Source organism: Rhinoderma darwinii, chromosome 4 (assembly GCF_050947455.1).
Source record: "Rhinoderma darwinii isolate aRhiDar2 chromosome 4, aRhiDar2.hap1, whole genome shotgun sequence".
In the NCBI taxonomy this organism is placed as follows: Eukaryota; Metazoa; Chordata; class Amphibia; order Anura; family Rhinodermatidae; genus Rhinoderma; species Rhinoderma darwinii.
The window spans coordinates 37,464,393-37,489,760 of record NC_134690.1 but is presented as its reverse complement, the minus strand read 5'-3'; the positions used below and the strand labels follow the sequence as shown (position 1 = coordinate 37,489,760).

The 25,368-nt window shown below is 38.0% G+C and overlaps 1 protein-coding gene across 3 annotated transcripts in view; it reads left to right on the top strand.

The window, feature by feature from the left end:
* Positions 1 to 25,368, top strand: part of KLHL29 (kelch like family member 29) — an 850,651-nt gene that overhangs the window by 589,400 nt on the left and 235,883 nt on the right. The window lies entirely within an intron of this gene.

Sequence of the window (25,368 nt, the reverse complement as noted above, 5' to 3'; positions counted from 1 at the left end):
TGTGTTCGGTCCGGGACTTGCGGCCGAAATTCGTCCGTCAATTACGGACGTAATGTGCTTGTGTGAATCCAGCCTAATACTACATCCCCTGGTGGAAACTAGACTCGTGGTGATTAGCTTCATTAAAAAAAAAAAAGACGTTTTCTTTGCGAGACAACTCATTTAAGGGTCAATATATAGTGAAGTTTACATAATACAAGAGGAGTTACAATTAAGTAAATCAGTAACATTTTGTCTGTTGACAGATCAGTTAAGGGGCATTCACATAGGTGATAATGGTTGATAATGTTTCTCATTAAAGCGGATCTGTCATATCTACTGTGCTACCCGATCAGAGGGCAGCATAGGATAGAGGGGGAGATGTTGATCTTAGACATATAGTTTTTTATGATTTGAGTAAGTATGTAAAAAGCTGTTTAAACTCTGTCAGGACTCATAGAGAAAGCCTGTGAGTCCTTCGTCCCCCACCCACCATAGAGAAAGCCTGTGAGTCCTGCTTCCCCCGCCCACTCATAGAGGAAGCCTCAGAGTCCTGCTTCCCCCGCCCACTCATAGAGGAAGCCTCAGAGTCCTGCTTCCCCCACCCACTCATAGTAATGCAGATTAGGAAGAAAAAGCTGCTCCTCTGAACGGGCGCTCAGGTGTGGATTGTACTGATATCTTCACAAAATCGTCAGGGTGTATTTTCAACGATTTTATTATTAAAAAAGAACAATATAAAATTTGATTGCTGCAACGCGTTTCAACCACGCACTGTGGTCTTCATCAGGCATATAAATTTGGTTACAATACATCATCTTATATACTTGTATCATATGCTTCACTTATAAGGTTCATCATGGGTGTTTTAGCACAGGTGTGTGTATGTTTTTTCCTCAGACTGATTTTCTCTTAATTGCTATTTCTCCTCTTTTCTACCTTTTAACCAACTATTTTCTGCCAAATGGTAGATATTCTTAGCTTTAGTGTAAAAGAGGATTGATTTTTTGTATACATATATATATATATATATATATATACACACACATATATATATATATATATACACACACATATGTCCACATGCAGGTGACCGTATATTTCAAAGAAATCATCATCGTCCGCGTATTCTCGCCGCTGACAGACAGTGTGAGTACTCTTAGTTTCTTTGATAATTGTGTTTATTCTTTTTGATAGTTTTGATGCTATCCTTTATTCTAACTAAGATAATTGTATTACTGGTAAAAAATGCTTCTAGTTTCATTGCTGTTCGTTTGAATCTAATTGTCGGGAGCCAGGCGCTCCTGTTTTTTATGTATATATATATATATTTAATTTTAAGAAGAGAAATATTCCCATTATTATTTATTCTTTGTAGGTGTATCACACTCAATCTTATCCTATCATTTTTAATACAGATGTCATTGTATTTTAATAGATCGTTCAAACTACACTTGATCAATTTTTTCATTGAGTCCGTTTGGGCTCAAGGTCCCAAATTTAAATATCCAGAAGGACTCCCTTTTATTCAGGGTAGAGATTCTGTTGTGTGTTTTAACATTTACTTGTTCGATTGGGGAAATTTTTATTTTAGAAAAATCAGATGAATGGTTATATAGTAAATGCCTTGATAAGCTATGTTTGAGAAAACCGTTTTTTGCATTAAAGCGGTGACCATTTAATCTCTTTCTTAGTGTCTGGGTTGTTCTTCCAATATATTGCAATCCGCACTCACATTCAATCATATAAATTACATAATCAGTTTCACAGTTCATATAAGTATTAATTTCAAATATTTCTTGTGTTACATTTGATGTAACTTGAGTTTTTCCTTTGTTAATATTAAAACAACACAAACAGTTTCTTTTTCCACATTTATGGATCCCTGCCGGTTTATAATAATGATCTTGGGTAGAGGTGGGGATATTCGTTTTCAACCTACTAGGTGCTAATATATTTTTAATAGTTCTCCCCCGACGGAATGTTATCCCTGGTTTTATAGGGATAATTTTATATATATATATATATATGTATGTGTGTATATATATATATATATATATATATATATATGTATACAAAAAATCAATCCTCTTTTACACTAAAGCTAAGAATATCTACCATTTGGCAGAAAATAGTTGGTTAAAAGGTAGAAAAGAGGAGAAATAGCAATTAAGAGAAAATCAGTCCGAGGAAAAAACATACACACACCTGTGCTGAAACACCCATGATGAACCTTCACCTTGCCAGTTTAACCTGGAAGTGAAGCATATGATACAAGTATATAAGATGATGTATTGTAACCAAATTTATATGCCTGATGAAGACCACAGTGCGTGGTTGAAACGCGTTGCAGCAATCAAATTTTATATTGTTCTTTTTTAATAATAAAATCGTTGAAAATACACCCTGACGATTTTGTGAAGATATCAGTACAATCCACACCTGAGCGCCCGTTCAGAGGAGCAGCTTTTTCTTCCTAATCTGCATTACTTCAAAACCGCAAGGAGAGGAGTTCCTGACACGAATTCACCCCATGCGGTTATGGCTCCAGAGGCAAGCACAGTGTGATCAAGCGTGTACAAGCTACAAAGTTAAGTTGTGCTGGCGACATTGCACAACTCACCAAGGTGAGCTCCATTCATTAAGTTACTCAATATCTTACAAATACCAGAACGATATCACCTTAGAGGAGCGCCATTTTTTTCTCTTTTTTATCCCCCCTTTTTATCTTAAGAATCTTCAATACGGTTGTCAACCAGGATATACCGGATTCAATAGGTGGACGATTCCATTCCAGGAAAAAATACGTCCTCAAGAGTACGGCAAGCATACTAGAGGTGGTTAAAAGTTCAGCCCAACCACTCTTCATTCAACAAAATGGAATATTATCAACATCGTTTAGACAATCGTAACAAATTGATCTTATTACTTACTAATACCATTCCAACTGAGAAAAGAAGCCCTACAAGGAGGATCGCAACAAAAATATATACTACTGAAGAAACGAAATACATGACTGACTTATTTTTAGAATTTGAAGATTTTAGTAAAGCGGAACTGATGCATAATCTAGATGCCACTTTTTTAAAAATGTATATCACAGAGAATCTCACCCCTAGAGGTTTAAGATTACCCTTTTTATCAGCATTCCCTGATGATACACTCTTTTCCTTAGAATGGAAAGAATACATGTCCACATGCTCTAGAGGTATGATGGAGCGACTATATAATAAAAGAACATCGCTATCTGACCATTTTTCCAAACTTCTCAATATCACGTGGGTCAAGTTAGAATTATACAAAAAACACCAAGATTTCCAAAAAATAGAATTATCTATTAAGAATAGATTGTTGAAATTGGAGAGAGATGTAATCGAAAAAAAAGCAACTAAATTTAAACGTGATAGACAGGATTTTGCATGTCAATCAATTGACAAACCCACTACAGAATCCCTAGACAAAGAACAAAACAAACAGTCAACTCTATATCATCATAATCGACCATATGGAAATCCTAGGATTAATAAAAACATAAGTACAAATACAAAAAGATATAGTAGGTACACCTACAGAAGAAATACTAATACACCTCAACAGGAAAATGTAGAGACCAATAGAATCTATAAAAAATATAATGAAAACAAAATGAAGGATTATAGTCATCAGAACATAGTAAGGCAAACAGATCATCACCAAACAATAAAGAATACGGAACCATGGATTCCACCCAATATTAATTTACCCCCACTATTTCCTAAAGCTACTATGGAAACAGCGCATATAGATATGTCACATCATTCTAATTCAATAGATAACACATTTTTTTACCACACATGACTCACCTGACGGTATAAATACCACTTTCCGTTGGATAGGCACTCCGGTCCACACAGGTAGTCGCCCAGAACCGACTTTTTCATCACCTTTGATACTATATCTCAATGACATGGATAGACCCACCGCAGATCCTATCACTCCTGAAATAGAGACATTGAACTCTACAATAAATAGCACACTAACCAATATATCTTTTTTAGAGTTCCCCCCAAGTTCGAACATCAGTCCTCAAACACAAAAATCCAAGACATCACCCCCTATAGGGAATCATGTAATCACAAAATATTTTCAAGCCCTCCCAAATCAAATGCATCTATCCAGATCTACGAAAAGAAAAGAAAGATCAGAGGATGCAGAGGGGGGAAAAAAAGAAACCCACAAAAAAAGCAGGGAGGATTAGAAACCGACTTGCAAGAATCTATTGAAATTGAGAATATACATGAAAAATCCAGTAATGTGTTTAATTTATCACAATATATACTCAAAAAAGGAGAAATAGAGTTACTATCTAAAGGCTTGTCGTTTTGTCCCACACAATCAGCTGATGAATTTCAACTTTTTTTAGATTTAAATAATTTTATTAGAAAACTCACATTGCAACGTCATTTTTCTATAGAAACAGGGAAATCCAAACAAACGGAAAAAGATAATAGTGTAGAAGACCCATATACACATCTTGAAGTCAATGGAAAATCGAGCTTCTACCCACTGCATCATAAGGGCAATTTTTTAGAAACTTTTTATATATTAGTGTCAAATGAATTGAAAATAATCAATAAGAAAAAAAGCGTACCTAGCCAATGTAATCTTAATAAAAGAGAGAAAAAATCACTCAAAGACTTTCAAAATAATAAAAATATTGTAATAAGATCAGCGGATAAAGGAGGAGGAATTATAATACAAGATAGAGAAACTTATATCCAAGAAGCTGAGAGAATACTTTCTGATAAAAAATATTACGAAACAATAACCTCTGATCCATCAGATCAATATGAAAAAGAATTTTCAGATTTTATAAAAATTAACTTCGAAGAGGGCATTATAAATAAAAAAGAAAAATCATTTTTAATGACAGCAAATCCGGAAACCCCTTTTTTTTACCATCTACCTAAAATTCATAAAAATCAAACGAATCCTCCAGGTAGACCAATAATATCTGGTATCAATTCCCTGACAAGTCAGCTTTCACATTATATAGATTTACATTTGCAAAATCTAGTGAAAAAATTACCATCGTATCTGAAAGACTCTACGAGTCTGATCAGAGAATTACAAGGATACAGCTGGAATGAAAATTACGTATTGATAACATTGGATGTGACTTCCTTATATTCGAATATCGATCATACTCTTGGATTAAAGGCCATACATTTTTTTTTAGAACATGGAGGTATACTCCCGAAAAAACAAAATGATTTTCTATTAGAAGGATTACATTTTATTCTCACCCACAATATTTTTAAACATAATTCTAAATTATATAAACAGATAAGGGGCACAGCTATGGGGACACGAGTTGCCCCTAGCTATGCCAACCTATTCATGGGGCATTTTGAATCAATACATATAGAGAATGCTCATATATATCGGAATAAAATTGTCTATTATAAAAGGTATATTGACGATCTTTTTTTAATCTGGTCTGGTACTAGGGAGGAAGCGAACAGCTTCATAAATATTTTAAATAAGAATACGTGGGGAATACAATTTACACAAAATATATCAAAAGAAAAAATAATATTTTTAGATTTAGAAATCAGTCATTCTGATAATAAATTTTTAACAAAAACACATTTTAAAGACACAGATAAAAATAGTTTTTTAAATTTCAAAAGTGCACACTATAAAAAATGGATAACAAATATCCCACACAGTCAGTATAGGAGAATAAGAAAAAATTGCTCCTCAGTGAATGGATACAAAGAACAATCCAAAATCCTCAAAGCAAAGTTTGAGGAGAAAAAATATCCTCAAGATCTCCTTAAACATGCGTATCAAAAAAATTAAGATACATCTCAAGAAGCATGCCTTGTAGAAAAAGTACATATAGCACATAACAAAGATATTTTAAAGAAAAGACATTCAAACAATTTTATTACAACATTTAATAAAGATCATAATGTTATTAGAAGTGCATTGCAAAAACACTGGAATGTACTTTTAAACGATCCGATTTTAAATAAAATTATCCCTATAAAACCAGGGATAACATTCCGTCGGGGGAGAACTATTAAAAATATATTAGCACCTAGTAGGTTGAAAACGAATATCCCCACCTCTACCCAAGATCATTATTATAAACCGGCAGGGATCCATAAATGTGGGAAAAGAAACTGTTTGTGTTGTTTTAATATTAACAAAGGAAAAACTCAAGTTACATCAAATGTAACACAAGAAATATTTGAAATTAATACTTATATGAACTGTGAAACTGATTATGTAATTTATATGATTGAATGTGAGTGCGGATTGCAATATATTGGAAGAACAACCCAGACACTAAGAAAGAGATTAAATGGTCACCGCTTTAATGCAAAAAACGGTTTTCTCAAACATAGCTTATCAAGGCATTTACTATATAACCATTCATCTGATTTTTCTAAAATAAAAATTTCCCCAATCGAACAAGTAAATGTTAAAACACACAACAGAATCTCTACCCTGAATAAAAGGGAGTCCTTCTGGATATTTAAATTTGGGACCTTGAGCCCAAACGGACTCAATGAAAAAATTGATCAAGTGTAGTTTGAACGATCTATTAAAATACAATGACATCTGTATTAAAAATGATAGGATAAGATTGAGTGTGATACACCTACAAAGAATAAATAATAATGGGAATATTTCTCTTCTTAAAATTAAATATATATATATATACATAAAAAACAGGAGCGCCTGGCTCCCGACAATTAGATTCAAACGAACAGCAATGAAACTAGAAGCATTTTTTACCAGTAATACAATTATCTTAGTTAGAATAAAGGATAGCATCAAAACTATCAAAAAGAATAAACACAATTATCAAAGAAACTAAGAGTACTCACACTGTCTGTCAGCGGCGAGAATACGCGGACGATGATGATTTCTTTGAAATATACGGTCACCTGCATGTGGACATATGTGTGTATATATATATATATATATATATATATATGTATGTGTGTATATATATATATATATATATATATATATGTATACAAAAAATCAATCCTCTTTTACACTAAAGCTAAGAATATCTACCATTTGGCAGAAAATAGTTGGTTAAAAGGTAGAAAAGAGGAGAAATAGCAATTAAGAGAAAATCAGTCTGAGGAAAAAACATACACACACCTGTGCTAAAACACCCATGATGAACCTTCACCTTGCCAGTTTAACCTGGAAGTGAAGCATATGATACAAGTATATAAGATGATGTATTGTAACCAAATTTATATGCCTGATGAAGACCACAGTGCGTGGTTGAAACGCGTTGCAGCAATCAAATTTTATATTGTTCTTTTTTAATAATAAAATCGTTGAAAATACACCCTGACGATTTTGTGAAGATATCAGTACAATCCACACCTGAGCGCCCGTTCAGAGGAGCAGCTTTTTCTTCCTAATCTGCATTACTTCAAAACCGCAAGGAGAGGAGTTCCTGACACTAATTCACCCCATGCGGTTATGGCTCCAGAGGCAAGCACAGTGTGATCAAGCGTGTACAAGCTACAAAGTTAAGTTGTGCTGGCGACATTGCACAACTCACCAAGGTGAGCTCCATTCATTAAGTTACTCAATATCTTACAAATACCAGAACGATATCACCTTAGAGGAGCGCCGTTTTTTTCTCTTTTTTATCCCCCCTTTTTATCTTAAGAACCACCCACTCATAGAGAAAGCCTATTAGTCCTGCTTCCCCTGCCCACACACATCTGATTGACCGCTGTTCCTGCATAAATTTGTATTCGGAAAGAGCTGTCGATCAGCAGTGTCAGGGCAGGAAAAGCAGGACTGATAGGCTTTCTCTATTTGTGGGCGGGGGAAGCAGGACTCTCAGGCTTTTTCTATGAGTGGGCAGGGGAAGCAGGACTCTCAGGCTTTCTCTATGAGTTGGCGGGGAAGCAGATCTCTAAAGGCTTTCTCTATGAGTGGGTGGGGAAAGCAGGACTCTCAGGCTTTCTCTATGAATGGGCGGGGGAAGCTGGACTCTCAGGCTCTCTCTGAGTGGGTGGGGAAGCAGGACTCTCAGGCTTTCTCTATGAGTGGGCGGGGGAAGCAGGACTCTCACGCTCTCTGAGTGGGCGGGGGAAGCTGGACTCTCAGGCTTTCTCTGAGTGGGCGGGGAAGCAGGACTCTCAGGCTTTCTCTATGAGTGGGCGGGGGAAGCAGAACTCTCAGGCTTTCTTTATGAGTGGGCGGGGGAAGCAGGACTCTCAGGCTTTCTTTATGAGTCCAGGCGGTATTTAAGCAGATTTTTACATGAAAATACCGAATAAAATCACAGAAAACAATATATTTCTGAGCTCAGCATCTAGTCCTGTATCTATACTATGCTCAGATAGGGTTTTATTAGAGGCTTACAATATCCACTATAAATAAATTCAGTGACAACTAAAAAATGTGGTTACCCATTTTATAAACCAGAAAGCATTAAAAATGATAAATAGAGGACTTGGGAAACAAATACTTTTTTTTACATCCCTGTAGTAAGACTGTCCAGGTGGGTCACTTGTAAGTCTCTTTTTTATTAACTTTACCTGTAAATTATACTCAATAGGGGGAACATTATTTTTATTTTTTTATTTATTTAGTTTTAATTCATTTTTTTATATTTATATCTTAACACAAGATTTTTCTGCACAGATCATTTCTAGACACCTATTCACTCCCCACTTATTTTTTTCGTAATTTATTTGTACTACTTCCGCACCCTGGACCTATTCAGATATTTTACAGTTGACTAATTCTTTGGACGTGGTAATTATCACTGGGCGCGTTTTGTAAGTGCTGCCAGGGCTTTTTTTTTTCGGTTCTCATTGAGCATTAGATCCTCAGAACAGTGAAACGCGTTGAGATTTGATAATATTCTCTTATAATACTGTGATGCGCTCTCATTTTACATCTCAGATCTTTCCTTCTCCTGGAGTCATTACCCATCATACCTGGGAGCACTCAAAATTATTTCTGACATGTTTTAGGAAAAAGTTTAATCATTCTTTCCGACTCTTAATCAGTAATCAGTTTCCTTTCATAACTATACAGGAAAAAAAAAAATTCTGCCCCCAGCACTTTTAGGAAGAGCAGAAGTGAAATATAGAATGGGTACAGGGGATGATATTGTTGTGAAAACTGCTTTATATTGGCCTTAAATATTTATAATTTATTTTAAAAAAAATAAAAAAAATGTAAAAATAAAATCATAAAATAAATACAAAAATAATTAAATGTACAACACCATAGAATGTCATTTATCACATGATCCCTCTTAGCCAGTCAGCAACTCTGAAAAGGATAATGTGGTGCTGACTAGCTAAGAGGAAACACATGTGATATATTAAGTTTTATGGTATTACATTTTATTATTTTTGTATTAATTTTTTTATTTTATTTTTGAAATTTTTTAACTTTAAAAATAACATTTTGATTATAAATAATTATGGCCCAAAATAAAGCACTATGAAAAAGCTTTATTTTCCACCGCCCAGTTTGCCTTATGAATATAACAGACTCGTAACTATTAGTTCGCTATATTCTTCCATCGCTCCTATTACCTAAACGGTGCAAAATTTTTGGATAATAGTCGTACGGACCAGTAGCTGCCGCTCTTACACAGGGCGGCATATTCAGCCGACAGATCCGCTTTAAAGGATTTGGAAACAACCTCTGTCCATATCAAGTAAAAAATATACAATAAAAATTGGTCCGCTCACCACTCATTCGAAGCAAAGACGCCACATTCCATGATTATTTGGTGCACGGGCAAGAGAGCTACGTCTGGAGTAGGTAGAAATCCAAGGAAACAAGTTAGAGAGTCCAGCACACAATATGATGTGAAAAAATACAAAACTGTTTATTTGTCAAAATTAAAACAAGAACTTAAAAAATCCCGGGAGAGAACACCTACGCGTTTCGAATTTTTCAGTTCTTAATCATAGCTATGATTAAGAACTGAAAAGTTCGAAACGCGTAGGCATTCTCTCCTGGGATTTTTTAATTTCTTGTTTTAATTTTGACTTAAATAAACAGTTTTGTATTTTTTTCACATCATATGGTATGCTGGACCTCTGTCCATATCCCCTATTTTGGCATATTAATGTCAGATCACTTGGAACCCCCTGTATTAGACCCACGAAATAAGCTTTCTTTGTGCTTTAACAATATGGCCTACACCACTGTAATAAAAACGTACATAGATACAAGGATGAAGACGGTGGATCCTTTACGGCCAACGGTAATTTAAGTAGGTTAAATGAATAGAATGCTAGACTGACAGTGAACACTGACACATACCGGTGAGAAAACTTGTATTTCTTTATAATAATACAGAATGATATTCCACTCAGTGTCTATGACCAGCTCTACAGTGGCAGCCATTGTTACCCAGTATCAGTCTTTAAACTATTTATTTTATCCTTTCTTAAAGGGGTATCATTAACATGTCGCTCACATAGGTAGCATAACAGATTGGAACTATCTTCTCTGGAGGTATTATACTTTGGTGGAATAAGATCATTTCCTTGGAACCAGAGCAAAGAAATACTTGAAATGAAAAGACTCTGCCGCCTGCTGAACAACAAACGTAAAATAATGCGGCATAAGTGCACGGAACCAAACGCATGTGGTATTATAGGACGCAGATTGGAGACACTTCCAAAAGGTTTACTTGTAACACAAGATCGCGCCAAGACAATCTTAAGCTCTTTTGATGATATTTCAAGTTTGTCAATGGACCTCACGGGAAACCAAGGTCTGTCAACAGGCCCTGAAAAGCTTGGCACAGACTCACATACTTGACCCCAGCTAATCAGGAACACACTTCAAATCAAATTAAATTTTTTTTTTTTTATTCGTACATCAGAGAGACACCAAGCTTTTGAATTAAAGCCCTGGAAATGCTCTGCATATATTTCCTTTGACTATATCAATATGACGTGTTTACAACAAACCTAGCATGTCTTTGTAGTGCAGCTCACCGGTTGTAGAAATATGAAAGAAAAGCGGCGCCAGTCCTGAGCCTTTTATCAGTTTTGTTCCGTTGGCTTCTCCTGTCATCAATACCGGTTGACTGCATGGCACATAACATCACTCCCATACAGTATGTTTGTATTTCCTGTAGGGTAAAGGAACTAGGGTAAAACATCAAACACATAGAGGCAAAGTCATTATAAATACATATACTGTATGTCTTCATCATGCCTGTGTATTGAGAACTGGTATCATATTCCTTTTTGGCACTGTATAAGACCTGACAAGGGGAGTGTGTTCAAGGAAGTGACAGCTGCTCTAATCTTACTGTCAAACCCCTAAAATAAGTAGACTATCTGGACTACACCAGCATTAACTGCTATAAGACTGCCCCATATGTACAATAATATAATTAATATAATACATTACTGCCCCCTTTGTACAAGAATATAACTACTATAATACTGCATCCTATGTACAAGAATATAACTACTATAATACTGCATCCTATGTACAAGAATATAACTACTATAATACTGCCCCCTATATACAAGAATATAACTACTATAATACTGCTCCTATATACAAGAATATAACTACTATAATACTGCTCCTATATACAAGAATATAACTACTATAACACTGCCTCCTATGTACAAGAATATAACTACTATAATAATGCCCCCTATGTACAAGAATATAACTACTATAATACTGCCCCCTATCTACAAGAATATAACTACCATAATACTGCCCCCTATATACAAGAATATAACTACTATAATACTGCCACCTATGTAGAAGAATATAACTACTATAATACTGCCCCTATATACAAGAATATAACTACTATAATACTGCTCCTATATACAAGAATATAATTACTATAATACTGCCCCCTATGTACAAGAATATAACTACTATAATACTACCCCTATATACAAGAATATAACTACTATAATACTGCCCCTATATACAAAAATATAACTATTATAATACTGCCTTCTATATACAAGAAAATAACTACTATAATATTGCACCCTCTATACTAGAATATAACTACTATAATAGTGCCCCTATATACAATAATATAACTAGTATAACACTGCCCCCTATGTACAAGAATATAACTACTATAATACTGCTCCCTTAATGCAAGAATATAACTACTATAATACTGCCCCTATGTACAAAAATATAACTACTATAAGACTGCCCCCTATATGCAAGAATATAACTACTATAATACTGCCTTCTATATACAAGAATATAACTACTATAATACTGCCCCCTATATACAAGAATATAACTACTATAATACTACCCCTATGTACAAAAATTTAACTACTATAATACTGCCTTCTATATACTAGAATATAACTACTATAATACTGCCCCCTATATACAAGAATATAACTACTATAATACTACCCCCTATGTACAACAATATAACTACTATAAAACTGCCTTCTATATACAAGAATATAACTACTATAATACTGCTCCTCTATATCTAAGAATAAAACTACCATAATACTGCTCCCTATATACAAAAAAATAACTTCTATGATATTGCACCCTCTATACAAGAATATAACTATTATAATAGTACCCCCTATATACAAGAATACAACTACTATAATACTGTCTTCTATATACAAGAATATAACTACTATAATACTGCCCCCTATGTACAATAATGTAACTAGTATAATACTGCCCCTATGTAAAAGAATATAACTACTATAATACTGCCCCCTATATACAAGAATATAACTACTATAATACTGACCCCTATATACAAGAATATAACTACTATAATACTGACCCCTACATACAAGAATATAACTACTATAATACTGCCCCCTATGTACAAGAATATAACTACTATAATACTGACCCCTATATACAAGAATATAACTACTATAATACTGCTCCCTATATACAAGAATATAACTACTATAATACTGCCTCCTATATACAAGAATATAACTACTATAATACTGCCCCTATGTACAAAAATATAACTACTATAATACTGCGCCCTATGTACAAGAATATAACTACTATAAGACTGCCCCCTATATACAAGAATATAACGACTATAATACTGCTCCTATATACAAGAATATAACTACTATAATACTGCTCCCTATATACAAGAATATAACTACTATAATACTGCTCCTATATACAAGAACATAACTACTATAATTATCTTTTTTATTTGAAAACTTGCAACAAAATATTACAATACCTTTGCAATACACTCATAACAGATAAAGAAACTAAACGTATGTCTCTTAATAACATCACAATCATTAAACAAACCATAATATATGAATATTGCTCCAGTATAGATTGTTTCAACTATTTTTCATGATATTATTCTAGACAGCATTACAGGAGAGTTCTTCTTTATTGGTGACCGGGCAGCATCGCGCACACCACAGATGGGACACGGTCACCACATTTATGACATATAGGAATCCTCTATGATATAAACGGAATTCGGGGTAGAAGTCTCCATACAGCAGCTGAGAGTTTCACTGTCCCACTAGATGTGGTGACTGCAGGGACATTACTCTCTAGATAAGTCTCTTGTATAAAGAGGACATTGGTTTTGTCGTCAGACAGACGCTGGAATATCGCCTGCCGCCTGCTCCTATTCTTCACACTGTTCACATTAATAGAGGTAATTTTCAGCCTCATCCTGGTTACATGTCTTTCCTACTTTTTTTCCTTCTTCCACTGCTATGTCCTGTAACACCCCATCTTTTGGTGGACATTGGGGGGTCAGCAGCTTCATTCTGAGGTTCGTCATCTGGGTTGTGTGAGGAGACTTGATCCATCTCTGCTTCTTCTTCCTGTTCATCTTCCCCCAGCGCACAGTAACGTCCCCCAGTTATCGCCAGCACTGGAGACTCCGGTGATTTCTTTGCAGCAGTGATTTTTTTCCTACAAGAATCATCTGTATTACTTCTCCTTTTGACCGTCTGAAATCCCTCCTCATCCATACTGGTCGCTGCGGCTGGATCAGCTGGTTTTTTACTGGTCGCTGCGGCTGGATCAGCTGGTTTTTTACTGGTCGCTGCGACTAGATCATCTGGTTTTTTACTGGTCGCTGCGGCTGGATTAGCTGGTTCCTTACTGTTAGCTGCGGCTGGCCCAGCTGGTTTTTTACTGGTCGCTGCGGCTGGATCAGCTGGTTCCTTACTGGTGTTGGGCAGATGTTTAGATGTTTTGGTGACAGAGTGACTGGATATTTTGCTTTTAGCATAACCTCTATTTTCAGTGGCTGGTGACACTTGTGCAGCATCCACAGATGGGACATTCGTCTCTGGAGCAGGGTCTCTGGTACTTTGGCTCACATCCTCGCTGGGACTTCCAGGTTCTGGGGTTGTATCTACACATATGGAGACTTCCTCCTGCTCTTCCTCCATGGCTTCTTTAAAGGTCTCCTCCTTATTATGTTCTGCATGCGGACACTCCCGGAATGTATGTCCAGGTCCTAAGCACAGGTTACAGATGACAGGCCCTGTACAATCATCCTTCACATGCCCAAACTGACCACATAGTGAGCACTTAATACGGGAACAGTTGAATGCCAGGTGTCTGCCCCAACATCTATGGCACAGTCGCGGTTGACCAGGGCAGTAACATACGCCTCTCTCCGAGCCCAGGTAGAATGAATGCGGCAGATGTCTGGTCACTCCATTCTCCTGAACCAGCTGAATCTTGACAGAATATCCTCCATTCCAGATCTCCTCCTCATCATAAATCTTTGTTGGCAGTCTCTTCACTTCACAATATCTGCTCAACCAGTGCTGTAAATCTGCCAGAGCCACCACCTCAGACTGGAACAGGATGGTGGCGGTGACTACCTTGGGTTTAGTCAGCTGGATGACATGTAGATGCTCCCACATCGCGTGCTCCTTTGTATCGTTATAAATACTCCAGAATAAGTCTAGACTATATTGCAGCTTGAAACTGATGTCATAATTCCTGCTGGAGGGAACGTGGATCAGAGCGAACACCTCAGAAGCTTTAAACTTCATAAACTCCTTCAACAAAACTTTCCCAATGTAGAGTCTGGAGGGGAGGTTTTCCTCTGGTCCTGAGTACCTGATTCTGACCGCGTTCCTCCTCTGAGGTGTGGGGTTAGTCGGTCTTGTGACGCTGGAGAACAGTCTCCTGTACTGAGGTCTGTCAGCAGGTGGGTCAGGACTGGACCTCTCCTCAGCTGATTGTACTGCAGATCCTCCTGTGTCTGCTCCTGATCGCTGTGTAACCTGCTCTCCATTCACTGACACTGCGGACGGCTGAACCTCCAGAACAGGGTCCGCAATGTCCACCTCTGCCTGTGCCGCTGGTTCATCAGATATCAGACTGTCAATCACCGCGCTGAGCGAGGTCTCACTTACAATGTCAGTATATGTGGCACTTTCTTGCTCACTCCCAGGAGTGCCACTCGCATTCACTTCATCAGTACTGCACATAGAGTCTACTGCAGTTAACCCCTCGTCAGCTGGCACACATTTCTCTGCAGCTTTAGCTGCATTTTTGTTGACTGATTGCACAGACCTCACACATGATGGGAGTTGTGAACCTCCAGCCACTGCACACTCATATCTTCCAGGGTTTCCCTGCTCCACAATATTATACACAGTCTTATAGTCAGTGTCTTTTTTTGCAATGATATTTTTTCTCTTCACAGTTTGGGCTCTGGTCTCCCTTTTGTTCTCCATTGCCCAGTTCTTTATTTTGGGTACTGTGCATGATTCTTTCTGCAATCTCTCCTTCAATATCACCAGCTCACGTGTGCAAACATCCAGACACTCACATTTCATCAGCTTTGCCTTTGGATCAGTCTCTTGGTTAATTTCAGTTCTCAATTTGCGAACTTGCATTTCCATTTTAAAGATATTTTTCTTTGTCATTTTTGTGCACAATTCACCAACATCATGAGATTCAGTTTACTCACCAGCCACCATTTCCAGATCATCACCTCCACCATCTCCATGCTGCAGGCCAAACTCCAGACTCTGGGCTTTCCCAGGATCATCAGCCCAGGACCCCTCCCCTCCACCTGGGTCAGAAGCCATGCATAGTCCTAACAGGGAGCTCACAAGCACACGTCTATCCTCTCCTATGGACAAGAATATAACTATTATAATACTGCTCCTATATACAAGAATATAACTACTATAATACTGCCCTCTATGTACAAGTATATAACTACTATAATACTGCTCCTATATACAAGAATATAACTACTATAATACTGCTCCTATATACAAGAATATAACTACTATAATACTGCTCCTATGTACAAGAATATAACTACTATAATACTGCCCCCTATGTACAAGAATATAACTACTATAATACTGCCCCCTATGTACAAGACTATAACTACTATAATACTGCTCCTATATACAAGAATATAACTACTATAATACTGCCCCTATATACAAGAATATAACTACTATAATACTGCCCCCTATATACAAGAATATAACTACTATAATACTGCCCCCTATATACAAGAATACAACTACTATAATACTGCCCCCTATATACAAGAATATAACTACTATAATACTGCCTCCTATATACAAGAATATAACTACTATAATACTACCCCTATATACAAGAATATAACTACTATAATACTGCCTCCTATATACAAGTATATAACTACTATAATACTGTCTCCTATATACAAGAATATAACTACTATAATACTGTCTCCTATATACAAGAATATAACTACTATAATACTACCCCTATATACAAGAATATAACTACTATAATACTGCCCCCTATGTACAAGAATACAACTACTATAATACTGCCCCCTATATACAAGAATATAACTACTATAATACTGCCTCCTATATACAAGAATATAACTACTATAATACTGCTCCCTATATACAAGAATATAACTACTATAATACTACCCCTATATACAAGAATATAACTACTATAATACTGCCCCTATATACAAGAATATAACTACTATAATACTGCTCCTATATACAAGAATATAACTACTATAATACTACCCCTATATACAAGAATATAACTACTATAATACTGCCCCCTATGTACAAGAATATATCTGCTACATATAAATTTAGACTTTAGTTCAGATGTCTACTATAAGAGATATAGAACTGTTGATTACTCTGTATATTTGGAGCTATTGATCACTTGTCATCAGCTCCTTCCTGACAGTCTCACGTTAATCCCTCATGTTTCTTCGGAAGCTTTGCGATGAAAAGTAGAGATTTTAGCCGTACAATCTGCAGGGGAAATTCTCCTGGGTCGGAGTTTGATAAGTTTCTGGCTGCCTGTCACACCTGCAAGTTTCACCAGATTGTCTTCTCCTCCGTTCTCGAGTTCCTTTCATTCTATATTTCACCTTTTCTCACGTGTTATAGATACCTTGTCAGCCCTTGTTTATAAAACATTTTCTCATGTTTCCGCGGGTCTATGATGTCACAAGACAATTTCAGCGCACCAGACCCGAGCGGCTAAAGCAATTTTGAAGGTGTGTGATGTGCTGATCTTGAAGCCGCGCTCTACATGTTACAACAGATACAGGCGCAAAGTGAGAATGACAGTAACTTGTCCCTCTGATAGCAAATCTGTTCCCGGCTTAATCCCACCTACAAGGAAGGAGATATCAATACTCGGAGACGGCCATCTATGTACAAGTCTGTTCTTAATCTAATATTCAGCTGAATGAAGTAAAGCAGAAAATGTTTAGTTTGACTTAAAGGGGAACTCCACAGAAGACTGGAATATCCCATACTACCTACCACAAGGAAATGCTTCAAACTAACTAAGGAATAGTCTCTGTGAGGGAAGAGGTTACAAGACAGTGTTCAAAAGATTTACAGGTAGTTTCCTAGCAATAGGATCTGCCACAATCGGTGACTACTCCAGCACTGTTCTAAACCGTGTGCTCTGAGAATGATAGAGTAAAAGGGGTTGTCCCACCATAACATCCTATCGATAGGATATGTGATTTTGATTTCTGGGGGTCTTACAGCTAGGACCTCATTACATGGTCATGTGATGGACACACAGGTGCTGGGATCGTTACATGGCCATATGATGGACACAGGTGCTGGGATTTTTACATGGTCATGTGGTGGACACACAGGTGCTGGGATCGTTACATAGTCATGTGGTGGACACACAGGTGCTGGGATCGTTACATGGTCATGTGGTGGACACACAGGTGCTGGGATCGTTACATGGTCATGTGGTGGACACACAGGTGCTGGGATCGTTACATAGTCATGTGGTGGACACACAGGTGCTGGGATCCTTACATGGTCATGTGATGTACACACAGATTCTGGGATCGTTACATGGACATGTGATGAACACACAGGGGCATGGATCGTTACATGGTCATGTGATGTACACACAGGTGCTGGGATCGTTACATGGACATGTGATGAACACACAGGGGCATGGATCATTACATGGTCATGTGATGGACACACAGGTGCTGGGATCGTTACATGGACATGTGATGAACACACAGGGGCATGGATCGTTACATGGTCATGTGATGGACACACAGGTGCTGGGATCCTTACATGGTCATGTGATGGACACACAGGTGCTGGGATCCTTACATGGTCATGTGATGTACACACAGGTGCTGGGATCGTTACATGGTCATGTGATGGACACACAGGTGCTGGGATCGTTACATGGTTATGTGATTAATACACAGGGGCATGTATCGTTACATGTCATGTGATGGACACACAGGTGCTGGGATCGTTACATGGACATGTAATGAACACACAGGGGCATGGATCGTTACATGGTCATGTGATGGACACACAGGTCCTGGGATCGTTACATGGACATGTGATGAACACACAGGGGCATGGATCGTTACATGGTCATGTGATGGACACACAGGTGCTGGGATCCTTACATGGTCATGTGATGGACACACAGGTGCTGGGATCCTTACATGGTCATGTGATGTACACACAGGTGTTGTAATCGTTACATGGTCATGTGATGGACACACAGGTGCTGGGATCGTTAGAAGACACAGTTCTGATACACATACTGTAACGAGGCTTGCACCTGTGTGTCATCACATGATTATGGACAGACTTGTATCCGCTCAAAGTGCACCATGAAGTGTTCCACTGAATAACAACTGGGAGAGATCTTGAAAACCATAAGGAATTAATACAGAAAGTATATAGAAAAATTGTATAGCTTTTAATTATATAGTAATAGCAATCATTTTCTGAAACCGAACAATCTCTTTAACTCTTTTCATGGCGAGCAGCTTAGCAGGAACACTGCGCTCCAGATCTCTATTCTCAAGTGCAGACCTTCTATAGTACAGAAGTGCTGGGGAGTGTATTGCTGACAGGTCATCACTCCACCTCCTTGCATTTTCCGGCTTGTGGCCCAAAAAGACTGAGTTCACATTTTGCAGTCAAAAAAACTTTTTGATTCAATTTTGCAAAAATCGCTGCAAATAGACAATTGACCAACAATCTCCATTGTCATCCAATCTTTCCATTCACGTTCAACAGGATATTTTACATCCTTTACCCCTTAAAGACTAAGCCCATTTTTTGTGTTATGCCTTCTGTTTGGCATTGCGCGATTTGATTGGCTATGTGGCGATCACTAGGGTGCTGTCGATCGTGGAGCGAAAGGGGTTTATCAGCCTAAGGCCTCATTTACACGAGCGTAATATACTTTTCACGCGTGTCGTACGCACCTATTTTACTCTATGGGGGCATGCAGACAGTCTGTGAGTTTTGCTCAGCGTGAGTGCGCTGAAAAAAACTCACGACGTTCTAAAAATCTGCGTTTTTTTTTCCATTTCTGTGTGTGTCGATTAACGACACATACAGACATGGAATACGGCAGCCACAGTCCCATAGTGAATGCGAACAGGGCCCGTTCCATTCACTATGCTGTATGCCGTCTGTGTGGGCACGGGGCATGCGCCGCTCCCACACAGTACAAGTTGAACTGCGCGCCGTCCGGCGCCATTTTCCTGTAGACCGGAACTCGCGGCCGGACAGTAAGATTATTACTTCCGGTCGCGGCTTCCGGACTTGTGCACTTGGAGCGGCGGTAGCAGACGGAGCGGACGGACTGGAGGGAGCGCCGGCGGCTGGAGCAGGTAAGTTATTTCTGTGTATGTAAGTGTTTTACTGTGTGTTTACTAGTGTATGTAAACCTACTACACTGTGTGTTAGCTCAAAAAATGGCGACACACAGTGTAGGAGGTTTGACCGTTCAATCCCCTCGTTTCTCCCGGCACTAGCCAGGATAAAGGAGGGGGGATTCTGAGAGCTCACTAGAGCGAGTGAGTTTTCTCAAATTTTGCAGCATAAAGCAATGTGGTTGCTTTACCACATGCAATGCTGCAATTTTGGGAATTGCTCCATCTAGTGACCAGCACTGGGAAATATTATAAATTAGAATCTAATTTATAATATTTCCTGACTAGTGAAAAAAAGTAAAAAATTAGAACACTGTTTAATCATTTTTACACTAATTGTTTAACTAAAAAAAAAAAAACTCGCAACATATTCCCTTTAAAAGCAGCTTTCTACTATCATTAAGATTGAAAGGACTGTTTATGTCTAAACTGGTGAATTTATAGGGACCTGAAGAAGGTGCTCTATTCTGAGCTATTCAAGAGCAAGGTGCCCATATTCTGTCTGTGCACATGGGCCCTCTGCGGTCTGTGGACACCACGACATGGAGAGGATACCATGGACAAGCATGGGTTTTTCCTGTCCCAAGATTGGATTGGGGAGGGTAAACAAGCATAGGGTCCTCCTATCCCAAAATTGGGGAAGTGTAAACAAGTATCAGGTCCCCTGTCCTAGGATTCGGGCAGGGTTAACAAGCATGTGGTCTTCCTGTCCCATGTTTTGGGGGCATTGCATTAATGAAGATCTGCATCAGGAATAGGGAGAGGGCAGTACTTTGATTTCTGCTCTGAGGCTAAACTTTCCGATGCTCATTCATTAAAATTTGTAAAAAAAAAAAAATGGAAAAAATTCTCTACTCAATGAATGACTTCCTGCTTTTTTCTCATTTGACCGATACTTTTCACATTGTAAATAAGAGAATCAACGGTTTATAGTTTCCTATCAAAAATCAGCAAACTAAGGAGTCTTGTCCCCCGGCATGTGATTAATTTATTTGTTGTCCTGGTGATGTTACAAATTCGTTAGCTGCTGTTTTGTTTGGGTTTTTTATTGGCCAGATGATTGATGGATTTGGAAAGCGCTGACTTAGAGAAGCTGCAAAATGAATACAATCCTGCCAATGAGCAAAAAAAATAAAAAATGAATAAAAACATAAAAATCATAGAAAGTGAAGATTATAGCCCGGACTTAAATTCTGTGCTTCAAATGCTGTGTCTGGATTTTCTTGCTGCTGATTCAGGTAGAGAAAAAGAAATGACCTGACACATTGCTTTATGATATGTTACAGACAGTCAACATTTACTACTGAACATTATTACTTAAGACGTTCTGAATCAATTACTAAAATGTGCCGCTGCTTGGGTGCTGTAATACTGTGGGGACAGATAATAGACTGAACTGAAATATAAAATCCAATTAGAGGTATGATAAATCTTGTGCTGGACATACATATTTAATAAAGTGGATGCCCACAGTCCCATACTGTTAAAGCGTACCTGACTTTTCAGAATAAGCTGTCATATTTGTGTAAATGAGGAACACTATTTCTAACCATTATATGACTTGCATTCTGCATTATTTAGCAGTTTTCCCTTCTGCAGCCTCTATCTACTCAGTTGTCTCTGATCTAGTGGGCGGAGCCTAACAGCTGTTATGTCTTCCATACCCTGCACACAAGGAAGAGGAGAATCCTGATCTCCTATCTCTATAATAAATATATATATATATATATATATATATATATATATATATATATATATATATATAAAAGCAGCAGCAACATGCAAGATAATATACGGCAGTAAGGAGCAGTGCAGCTGAGAATCCAGCACCGGGGTGAGAGAAAACACTTACCAGGAACCTGCAGCACATCTGCCTGTGTCTTTCTATCTCTGCTCCCCCTCCCGTCTCCATAGACTTGTTTGGGCAGCAGTGGCTGTGTCTCCTCTCTGCCCCCTTCCCCTCTTGAAAGACTTGTATTGGCAGCATGTCTATGTATTTTTCTCTCTCTGCTCCCGCCTTCTGCTTAACTCTCCCCTCTCCATAGACTTGTATGGGCAGCAGCTACTCTGTCTCTTAGTCTCTCTGCTCCCTCCTCCTGCTCCGCCCTCCTGTCGCTATAGACTTGCATTGGCAGGCAGTGAAAAAATACACTTCTACCTTCTTCAGTCCGTCTGTAACAAGGAACGAATTATGCTTGACAACAGGGGGTGGACAGCAGATTACGGGAAGGGAGACAATTAGTAGAAGTATTTACATGGCTAAAACAACAACATTTTAACAGTATGTAAAATATAAACTTGATCTATATCAGGTATACTATTAGATTAGCATGAGTTATTTGAAAAGTTTGTGTCCATTTAATTAAGCTGATCATAGGGTGTCAAATTATTGCAATCAATTGTAATCTGTGGGAGTTTCCAGATTCAAGTGTTCAATTTTCCTGCAGTGCGACCACAGGTGAAATGAAGTATTACACAGGGCTCATTGAATTGAAAGGGCTGGCCGTATAACTCATGAGCGTGCTGGGATTTCTAGAGAGTTTAACAATCTTTGTGGCCTCTCTCCTTTCTGGGTAATAGAGGGAAGTCTCAAGAGAAAAATCGTCTTTCTCTACTAACTTAGAGTTTCTTAATATAGTATTTAAAAATGGGTTTTCTAAACCAAACAACCCCTTTATGGCATGGAACAGTGGAAGTACAGGGGTTGCAGTCCACGAGTATCTAGTAAATGAAGGTGTCTTGATACTCCACTGAAACATAAGAGGACAGATGTGTTATGAATGTCATGTTGAAGAGATTGTCCAGGAATATAAAGACATGGCTACTTTCTTCCAAAACAGCGCCACACTTGTTCACAGGTTGTGTCTGGTATTGCAGCTTAGCCCTATTCACTTCAATTAAGCTGAGCTGCAAGACCACACACAACCCATGGACAGGTGTGGTGCTGTTTTTGAAAAAGCAGCCATTCTTTTTCAATCCTGGGCAACCTCTTTAAAGAGTAACTCCTCTTTCAAAAAGCTTTTGATGTTATAGAGACGTATTCAAAGTTTTGATCGTTGTGGGTCTGGGTGCTGAGACCCCCACCGATTGATACGAAGGTGCAAAAGCCCTCAGCTGTAATCGGCGCTCCTTGTCAGGCTAAAGACAGCTCACATAGAACGTCTAACATCACAACCAATCAGTAGAACCGCTGGAGGTCCTGCAGGGTATTTTCACACGCTTAACAAAAAACATCTGAAAATACTGAGCTGTTTTCAAGGGAAAACAGCTCCTGATTTTCAGACGTTTTTTGAGCAACTCGCGGTTTTCGCCGCATTTTTTACGGCCGTTTTTGGAGCTGTTTTCAATAGAGTCTATAAAAACGGCTCCAAAAACGTCCTAAGAAGTGTCCTGCACTTCTTTTGACAAGCCGTCATTTTACGCGCCGTATTTTGACAGTCACGCGTAAAATGAAGGTTCGTGGGAACAGAACACCGTAAAACCCATTGAAAGCAAAGGGCAGATGTTTGTAGGCGTGTTAGGGGCGTTTTTTCAGGCCTAATTCGAAGCGTAAAACGCCCGAATTACGTCTGAAAATAGGCCGTGTGAACATACCCTTAGGGTTCCTGCACACTAGCGTATGAAATTACGGAACAAATACAGATGCGCAATATGGATTTTTTTTTACAATTCACTCCTTTTCTTTCCTTATTACATCCGTATTTTATCAGTTCATTTTTTGTCCGTATTTGATCCGTTTGTTGTCACAGGATTAACTCTTTTTATGCTGTTATTGTGATGTTGCTGAAATACGGAAGTAAAAAACTGAACAAAGACGCACATTTGAAATATGCAAAAACGGAACATGCATTTTTAAATTCAACCCGTTGACTTTTATAGGCTTCTATTGGCTTCGTTGGTACATGTTGCGTGTTAAAACAAATGGCATGTGCGTATAAAAAAAACAAAATGTGAAGAAACCATTTAAATGTATGGCCACTGTTTTAAGTGAAAGAAAAGCTCTACATTGTGCCGTTCCTCTATTATTCCTCCTAGTAATTTATGAATAAATTGACAACTGGGCGTTATCACTCTCCTTGTCAAAGGGGTGTGTCCCTACACAGTCTCATTCTGTCAGCACTGATTGGACATTGTCAGTCTGTGTAGGGACACACTCCCAACTGGTAACACCCAGTTATGAATTTATTCATACATTTCTAGGAGGAATAACAGAGGAACGGCTCAACTTAGAGTTCTAAGTAAAGATGCTCCCGAATTATTTCATGTGGAATACAATTATTTACTAAAACAGACGTCAGGAGAGGTGACAGATCCTCTTTAAATTAGCCTGTACACCCCCAGTAGCATGGTACTACAAGTCCAAGCATCTGTCCGAACTCTCTGAAGAGCCTGTGTTCATGTATCATTATCTAACAGTATAGCGCCCTCTGCAGGCAACATATCTTTCATGTTTTCTTACAGCGATTCCTTCGTACCTCCCTTTATAGAAACATTGCATTGTGTTATGTAACATATAGTGTAAAGTGGCGTCCTATAGAACATAAATGCATACAGTTCTATTCAGATTCCCAGCAGCCCCCTATAATCAGCGGCACATGCTGAAACGCGTGTGTTTTTTCCTTGTAAATTGGCTTAGAAACGCATTAACTTCCATCAACAATCTTAACCAGGTTTGATTTTTTCCTCCCTCGTTTCCTAATGTCATCTTTTGTCTGCAGCAAAACTTATTCACACTGCAAGGTGTGGATCGATGGAAGTTCAAAAGGTTTCGCAGCTGTCTGGAGCATTGGCCCAGTAGTCTGTGTTATGGAGCTGTTAAACTTTTACCAGCCGATTTCTACTTTCTGAGATGCACAGAAAATAAAAAAGTAAATTATAAAGTAATTTTAAAAAAAATGAGGCTAAACTTTTTGAGCACATTTTTGTAAAACGTAAAAAGACGTAAAAAAAATAAATGCATTAGATCATATAGGTCTATCTATACCAGGGGTCTCAAACTCGGCCGGGTAAGTGGGCCGCATATAGAAAAAATGGGAAGTTGACGGGCCGCATTACTTTCAAATTTGATACAACACAAAATAATTGTTAATAAATTACTTATTTGAACTACTATAACACTATATTACTAGAATAATAATAATAATAATAAT